Consider the following 9,665-nt stretch of genomic DNA (forward strand, 5'->3'; position numbering starts at 1 on the left):
AAATTTTGCTTAAACTCTATGCACAAGTTCTTTCCCCTTTCTCACTCAACATGAATAGGCTACAGTGAGCACGTGCCCTTCCCACCAAGGTTCAGTCAGAGGCAGGGGTGAGTGGGTCACAGTGCAGGATGTAAAGGATGGGGCCTTGCAATGGGAGAACTCTCTCATTCTGCAAAATGCCTTCTTGCTTTGCAATTAGTTACTGATATTTTGGAAAAGTGAAGTTGCTTTCTCTGGGTTGTTCCCCTTCAATGTATGCCCGTGTGCCACAGGTTCTGCTTTTGAAAGTAGTCTGTTCACCACTCACCTGGGTCTATGTGTGAGGGGGAGTTTTAGCCACTACAAACTTCCTCCCTCATACCCTGGTAAAACCAGAGGCTACTCACAAGTTCCTCTCATTCCCCACCCTAAGGAACCAAACAAGCAAACCATGTTAGCAGTGGGATAAGATCAAAACACAATGGGAGATTAACTTTTGATGCCTAAGGCTGAATTTCACTGTCATCAGTTGATACATAACCATTTCATTCTTACATTGTTTGCACCAAGAAATCTTGACATTAACCTTGAAATAAGCAAGCTCATGAATGGTCCATTTCTGCTTCAGAGATTATTGTCACGTCTCCTTTTGAATGAAAGCTTAGAATTGAACAGATCTATCTTGGGAAACAGAAGTGACAACATTACAGTCCTAATGATAAAGTTAAATGAATACAGAAAAGAAAGCAGTATACAGTAGCATACATATTCATTGGATATAGGGTAATGAAAGTAATTGTGGAAATGTGTGTTTAAAATGCTATTTAGAACAAAGACATATGCTATCTGATTCTCAGTATGCTGAAACATACATTAATCAGCTACTGGAAGGTTTAAATTGTCATGTTTTGCACAGGGGGTTTTCTATTAGGGTGCAATGTAACTATATTTAATACACTGAAGGGTATTTCAGCACTGCCCCTTAGCACAGGAAGTTACCTAATAAGGGTAGTTTGCAGCAGCCTTACTGCACTCAGGGAAAGCTAGATTACCAACATTATCAGCGTTGACAACTGTGTTTAACATACAAGCAGTCATAAACACGTTAAGCTTATCCACATAAATAATCAACTTGATTCTCTGTATGATGAATTAGAACAAAACAATAAGCCATAAAGCTTGGGGAACAGAAGAAAGTCCAGAAGTTGAATAAGCTTCTCCTTCCTAGGAAGAAGAGAATCTCCATAAATGGAAATGCTACAGGTTAAACAAAATGCTTGTTTATACTACTATAGCTGTATGGGAACATCACCAGTGGCATTCTTACTAAAATACAAAATAGACTTTCTCACTGTTGAATATAACTGACATTTTATCCTATGTTTGTCATCACAGAATATTTTTGCTCCTAAAGGGAGGCCTTTTGACCTAGATCCTTGCATTTCTTTATTAGATTATTTACACTCGGAACAACAGTTTAAGTTACCAAACAATTGAATACTAGACATCCTATATCTATATGTCATGAACTGCTTCAAAAGAGCTTTTGAAGTAGGGTGGAGATCTTTCTCCATGATGGGAATTTGGAGGATTGAAGAAAATCCTGCTGAACTGGAAGTTTAAGTTTTTGAAAACACTTAATAATCATTAATCTGAAATATTTTTCCTGTTAGTGTCACCTCAACCGTGTGCAGCTTTTTGAAGCAGTTCCTCCTCTACCTCTACCAATTTAATCATCAAGCTTTTTCTAACCACAGTCTACCAAAGCAAAAGGATTTCATCTTGAAGCCACATCACAGAGAGGTTCCTTTACCTCAAACCTTGATTGGTGTTCAGAAAGTAATTTTTCTCCCTTTAATAGAAGCAGTTGTCTACATAGATTCTGATGCTGTTTGCTTGTAACAGTAAGACAAGACCTCTAAACAAGCAGTTCCCTTGTATCATCCATGTTCTTCCTGGAGCTGTATTTTCCACTGAAATTATTTTGTCTAGAGGTGATGTGGCTTTTGTGTTTTGGAAGTCTGAGTATCCATACAGACAAATGAAGAGCTCGCTGACTTCTCTTGAAAGAGCCTTTGGGTCTCTCTGACTGTGGAAGGTGTACAGTTTGGAACTATAGAGAACAATCCTCTCCATTTAAAATCTCATTACATTTACCACTACTTAGATGAAGGTATGAGCTGAAGCCTTTGTTGCATTTTTCTGTAATGAAAGAGTTGGAGCAAGAAAATGTCACTGCAAGTTACTGGCTAAGAAGAATTTTTTACTACTTCTTCTCATGTTGAGCTTCACCTTTGGATCCTTGGTAGTCTGAAGGTAGACTCCACTGAAATATGTGCTCCCAGTTCCAATGTGATAGGTAATCAGTCTTTGACTGATGTTGACACATGTGAGACCCACTGGTTTAATATCGTAGATACACTTGAACAAAGATTTTTCCTTGCTATATGGGCATTGCCTCCTAGAACTGATACAGTTTTTAGCACCAAAAAAGTGCTTCTAACAGTCCAGCTTCCATGAATTCTTGAATATAACTGCATCTGTACGAGGACTTTTCCAGTGGGAAATGTCATAAAAATGTCATGAAAATATCACAATCCTAACCAACTTCACAATATTGGCAAAAAATGTCACATGTGGAATGGACCAAATCCAAATCAGAAAGAAGATAATTATCTTCTTGGAAAGAAAGAGGAATATTTTGGGTGTGTATTAATTCAAAAAGCTTTTGTTAATTACTATTATTATTATTTTAACCATATTAAGATACACAATTACTTGTAATATTTAAGAACATTTCATTTGTCATATTTTAGTAACTTTCAAACTGTCTATAAAGCAGATTTCAGCAATGTAAATATCCCGTTCTTAATTTATACTGCTTCAAGATCTGCTTACAACCCAGCTATATCTGATTTTTTACAGTTTCTGAAAAAACTTGTTTTGACTTTAAGGCACATTCAAACAGATTAAAGACTTGATGTTAGTGTTGGGCAGTTTTCTGCATCTCCAGGCAGCAGATTTTCAATTCACATATTCCTGCTCATTTATAATCTGGAGACTTCTGTATGATTTCAAGCAGTTATCATGGAAGAGTGCTTTAATGCCATCTGATCTTGAAGTCCATGTTCCAGAGTCAGATTGCATTAGTAAGATGCAAGCAGTTATGTTTAATATCCCCTCATAGAGTTATGCTTTTGAAACTAATGCTCAATATCTCATTTCCATATAAATTCATCTGTCAGTTTCCCTGAGTTATCCTTCCAAAACAGATTTTTAATAGTAAAAATTAAACTATAAAGATGAGTTGCAGAATGGTTCAATGGGGCCTCACATGTAGAGACAGAAAAAAGCACATTTTAGAACTGCGCTTATGATAGGAAATGAATTGCTGATCTAGAACCACCTCTGGGATTCTTTCCCTGGATCCATAGGGACCCTCTTCAGCTTTGGCAGAGATATCTTTGCTATGTGAACTTTGACTTGGATATTTAGGTAACTGTTTAGGTTCATTTTTTTGAGTGTGGTGGTAACTATGAATTTGTGATTTTGCACTTGTATCTTATTGGGTTTGTATCAATTATTCTTCTCCTGGAAATCAAAAGAGAAAAGCACTATTCACAAATAACCAGCTCTTCAGGTAGATTCTGGGTTACAGCCGTGGTTCCTGTTCTCTGCCACCACTTTCATAAGGACTTTGTGTTCGGAATTTTGTTTAAACAGAGGAACTGAAGCATGAAAAGCCAATACTCTGTGTACATCCTCCCAAGAGACATTTGGCTTTGTAAGAGGTGAAGCATGTGTGGAAGCTCCATGCTACAGCTTTATGTGTATATGATTAGGACAGGTGTGTAAGACTTGTGTATAACAGATTCTGTGACATATTATCTGTAGTGACTTTTTTTCTTACAGAAGTAACTGGTAAGAAAAATTGTGTTTGAATTAATCTGCTTTTTTTTTTTTTTTTTACTTCTTCTTCTTTTGTAAACATAAATGACCTTTACGATAAGAAATTGAATTGCACTGATTCTCCAGTCATCATTTTCACTTTCTTGACTGTGAGGTTTTTCAGGTGCCTTGATATTTGCAGGGGAAGGTAAAATCTTGATGTCTTTCACTGATTTTCTGATAGAAAAAGTTAGCAGTTTGGGGTTAGTAGATCTATCTTAAGCTATTTGGTTTTTTAGAGCTACAGTTTGCTTACTACTTTGGCAAAGGATACATCAGCCATTTAAAGACTGCAGGCCTGATGAAGGAGTTGAACAGATTTTTATTTGGTTGCAGTTGTATTGCTCTGTATCTTGGCACTATATTTTTTGTTATTTTGTTCTGCTAACAATATCTAGATTGATAGGTTTTTTTCCTCCCTCCTGCTATTCCCACTGCTGCAACTACTGGTCTTCAAACAATTTTCTGTACTTACAGTTCAGTATCTAACTGTACTGAATTGTATTTAAGTCTTCTGCTTGTTGTCTTCTCCAGAATTATAATGTAAAAATAGTAACTGAACACAGGCTAAGGGAGGTCCAGATTTGTGAAGAGTCTTAAAAAGACTTCAAAACTTTTTTTTTTCTTTCTTTCTTTTTTTTTAATGTGGTAATTCAGACAAATTTAGTGTAAAATTAAATACCAACCAAGAAAAAAGGTGCATTTGATCAGTATTTTGATTCCCCCTTCTGCTGAAAGAAGGAGAGAAAATAGAAAATGAAAAAATTCATCTGAAGCTAGAAAGCCCAGACAGAACAGACTGCCATAGTTCAGACCACTGGTGGATGAGATTGTTTGGAATGAAAGGAAAGTGAAGAAGCTTACTAGTGTCCTGCAAGAGGAAGCTGCACATCCTTGATAGAACCTGCTTGTTTAGATTGGCATAGTGTCAACAATAGACAGCACAGAGACAAGACCCAAATAACAGTGAGAGTAAGAATAGCTGTGCTAGAAGAAGGAGGCTGAAGAGAAGCAAAAATTAAGAGGAATTTCTTTTGACTGTGTTGTTTTAGTGGCAGCATTGTAGCATTTTAAGGAATGTTACAGGAATGTATGCCAAGAGGTACAGACTCATTTCAGATAATTAACCTGTCTTCCCATTACAGGAGAAGAAAGCTCTAGAGATCACATCAAATTAACAGTGTGGAGAGTTTAAGGTTGCATGAGTAGGAAGATGTCATTTAAAAGCAAGACATGCATTATAGAAGTGCAGAGGAGCAGAATGATCTGGATGCTGAATGCACATGCATGGCTGAAAGGGAAAAAAAGAAAGAGGAACTTTGGGAATCTCACCATGTAGAACTGGATCAATTCACAATAATTCCCAGAAGGAGTTAAACATTTTTCTGGGGTTAAAGTGAATCAGAATCTGCACACGGTGTGCTGGAAATTCCCTAAATTATTTCAGTGGTCATTAAGAAAAGGGAAATGGTTCTTTTCTGAGTAGGAGATGGTAGGAGACAGAGGAGTAGACACCAAAACAGAGCCACAGATGAGTATTTATAACTCAGCTGACTATCCCCAGATTGCAGGATCCCAGCCAGCTGAGAAGGGGACAGACTTTCCTATTAGCTATGTTTGTTGAGAAAGGTCTTGTTAGCAATGTCTGACTGCTAACACAAAGGACTGAGATAGTTACAATTCAGTTTCAATATTTTGCAGTTATTTACAGCGTGAGTACATACAAGTTAAATTATTGACAATAAGCATCCTGCTGATCAACTGAACTTCATCTTTTCTGCAGTTACCTTATTCCCACTGCTATAGCCCTTGATTTACTCAAGCTTTTTGCTTCTTCAGTCACAAACCTCACATACTTATAAAGCCTTAATCATGTGTTTTAAATTTAATTCAAATACTGGACTGTGTATTTAAATTTAACATAGTTGATAGTTGCAGCATATGATTACTAATTCTGATTATTTTTGTTTAATTCAGTAATGCATATGTTAAATTTAGTTTAACTAGTACTGTATTTAGACCTGTATTTTCCAGACATGTTTGACCGACCTTTCAGCTCATGAAATACAGGCCTCTGCAAGTCCATAGAGTATTTCTGAAGGATGTGAGTAAAGTAGCAGATCAGTGGGCTTAAATTGAGAAGTCAGGTTCTATGTATGTTTGTATCTACATTGGAACATTTGACAGATCTGCAAGTGAAGAAGCTTTTGAACTGTCTGACCTGGGGGAACTCACTGACTTTGTTTTCTTTGCATAGCTTTTCTTTTCAGAACCATTTTCCACAAGCCAAGATATTGCTGTCATCCCTCAGTGTAGGATTTTTACTGTCTTGAGAAGCATCTGTCCCAAGTTAGTACCCACATTTTTCTCCACAAGAACAATGGCAAAATTTGCTGGTGCTGTGTATCTCACCCTCCCAACCCTGTAGTGTTTCCTCAGCCCTGCTCCTATTGTTTACCGTGGTTGCTTCTATCTCCTTTCCTAGTAGTCTCTCCATGATCCTATGACTTGATGGAACTTTTTCATTTCTTTTTTATGCAACTGTGGTGTTTCTAGACTGTGCCCTACTGACCCATCCATACTGTCTCCAATTTTAAAGATGTCTGAGGTATTGTAGAGGATTCCTCTACAAGTGAGGATCTCAGTATTTCTTACTGCTTCACAGCATTATGTTGTCATCACTGTATCACTTGGCATGATCACTGCAGATTACAGCCAACCTAGAATAACTGCACTACTGATCACCCTGCCATTGTTTAACCTTCCAGAGGCCATCATTCCTATGTGCATTGGATAGAACTTTACTACTTTTTGGGGGGAATGCATTTCTACTTTGAATTTATGCTAAATGTATACATTTACTGCAAAATTCTTCTTGCAATGAGTATTTAGGAATATGCAGAGCTCTTTGAATGTTTTGGAATGAAAACAGTGAGGAGGAGGAGTAAAGAGTTTAAAGCAGATTTGGTCTGCAATTAAACAGAAACCCACAGCAGGGGCTGCTGGACTGAGCTCACCATGTAGTTTCCAAACAAGCTGACAGCAGTAGGAATCGTGGTTTATAAAAAGCTGCCAGCAGTGCTGAGCTGGTGAAGAGAAAGAGGAAGCTACAGCGGGAAAGAGAAAAAAAAGCACAACCAAAGGCAACTTCACTTCTCTGCCTTCACTGTTTTTAAATAGATTTGGCTCTAAGTTGCTGGTGGTGGTGCTGTGAAGAACAGCGATAACCTCACAAACTGAGAGACCAACAATATTTTTCCTTTTCTGAGCACCACCTGCAGTTGCCTCTCAGCTCTAAGGGACTTCTCTGTGTTTTTGTGCATGCATGTGAGAATTTGTGTGTATGTGAATATACACCATGTTACCAAAGCCATTGCTCAACAGCATGCCAGTAAATAGAAGTTTACTAGAACAGCTGTTGCTGTTTTACTCCTCCTTTGTACAGTATGATGAGCTAGTTTCCTGAGCATGTTTCCTGGTGATCCCTTCTACTTCAGGCTGTGGACCACACTTTATTCTTCTTGTCCTTTGGGAAGTAAAATATTGTTTCTCATTTTCAGACAGTAGTATCAGGAAATTGAGGCAGTATTGACTGAATGAATCATCTTCTACTGGACGTGAGGACTATGGAAATGTGCTCTTGAAGAGTTTAACTGGGGACAGAGGCACAGATTGACTCCTTTCACGTTGGAAAAGGGGTATAGCTGGGCAGATGCTCTTTGTCCAGAAGACAAGCCTCCTGTTAAGTTGTATGCTGGGCCTTACTCAAATGTTAAGCCAGGTGACAAAAGATACATTGCGCCAGAAGTGATGTGTAACTGGATAGCCAAACTCAGGAAGCAGAAAGAAAAATAATGGGAGAGAGGCCTATGAGAAAAATTAGATGGATTAGACACTCCTTTGTGTTGTGTCACAGCTTTGGTTCAATGTATTTTAATTGAGATGGGTTAACTTTTTGTGTATCTAGTCAACAGAATGTAGGACAAAGAAAATTTTGCAGAGAAGATCTTTAGAATTCCGCAGGTTAGCTGCATCTTTTATTACATTGTTTAGTTATCTGCTTTAAAGTCAGACCTGCCAGAGGGACCTACCTTCTGCAGGTTCATTGCCCTCGATCTGAACATAGAGAACCAAAAATAAAAACCAGACAAAGATTCCACAAACTGTTTCAATAGCTGTGCAGATCCTAGGAACAAGTCTGCCATGGCCATGCCCTAGAAGAATTGGGCATGATTTCTTGAGGATATGATTCTTAAGGAGCTATGTTGAATCTGCTTTAGCTATACCAGTAAGCCAATATTGTTGCAGTATGCATCACAGCACTAGCCAAATCTCCTCTAAAAGTGAGAGGCAAAGGGCAACAATAGAACATGTGAATCCCGTGACTTCCTTGGCAGCTCGAATACTGAATGTAGTAGCAAAGGGTTGTTTATGTACCCAGACTTTATATAATTTTGGTGCCAAATCTATTAGTACATTTGTCTGTAGTGCCTGAATATCTGTATATACCAAGATATCTTTAGTGCTGTGCAAAAGCCATATATATTTAGCAAACAGCAATGAGTTCCTAGTGGGATATACAGTGCTCTTTCTTTTTTCTTTCTTTCTTTCTTTCTGAAAAGGATATGAAATCTCCAAGACAGGCAAAAAATATTTCCATTCACAAGTTATCTCCTGATAATGAAATAATGGCGTAACAAGATGTATTATTCTTCAGAATCTTTATCAAAGAACATTCCTCATTTCTTTCCATTCCCACTTTTCCTTGTGGCTACCATGTGTAAACTTGAGGAGGCACTGTGTAGCTCTGTTTCCATCCAGAAAAAACATTTAGCTCCTTTGCAGTGTACACAAGTCAGGAGTCACTCCTAGTTGCCTACTGATATCACAAAAAGAAAGAGTTCTTATATTATTTTTCTGTTCATTTTCATGGTGCAGTCAATTCTTAGGTCAAAACCGGATGCAGCTACTATTGCTAGTTATAAAACTCTGATTGCAGAGACACCATTAGTGAACAGATCCTCAGTGCCTTTGTGGTCACCAGATAGTCCCATGAAATGGTCTAGGTATGCTTTCAAAGACACAAGGACAATTTTTTCACCTTGACACCAAAGCACTGCACCTGGGAACTCAGTGTTGGGAAAATCCCTTATGCTTGACTGGAATATAAAATATAAATCAAGTAGTCATTATCTTTCTTCTTCTACAAAATTTAATGGAAATCATTTTCCATGTGAGGTTCCAAATAAAGTCTCAGTCCATTTCAGATTTATTTTCAGAAATCTGTGTTCTTTACGTTTTTGAAACAATCAAATCTTACCTTTTAAAATTACATATGCCAATGCATTTGTAGTTTCTCAGGGTCTTTTTCCCTGAGCTGAACTTCTACGTGTTACAATTCTGAATGCACACCTTAGGCATCATTGGGACCTTCAATACTCAAAATAAAACCAAATACTTTATAGGTCTCTACAGAGGCTAAAATGTTTTCTCAGGCTGTCTTACACGTACTGCGTTTGCACTACTTTACTTTAGAACCTGACAGACAGATTGAATGCCAGATTTGGGAAACTATTTGGGATTCTAGAGTCTGCAGTGAGGACTGCACTGGTCATTTTTGTAGCAGTCAGAAAATGCTACTTTGTCACTAGGAAATCCACTTAGAATCAATATCAGCAACACATATAAAGTAGTTTTAAAGTGACTATGTAATTCTGCAGTTCTGATTCTTCAGTCTT

This window comes from Excalfactoria chinensis, chromosome 5, assembly GCF_039878825.1.
Source record: "Excalfactoria chinensis isolate bCotChi1 chromosome 5, bCotChi1.hap2, whole genome shotgun sequence".
NCBI classification, from domain to species: Eukaryota; Metazoa; Chordata; class Aves; order Galliformes; family Phasianidae; genus Excalfactoria; species Excalfactoria chinensis.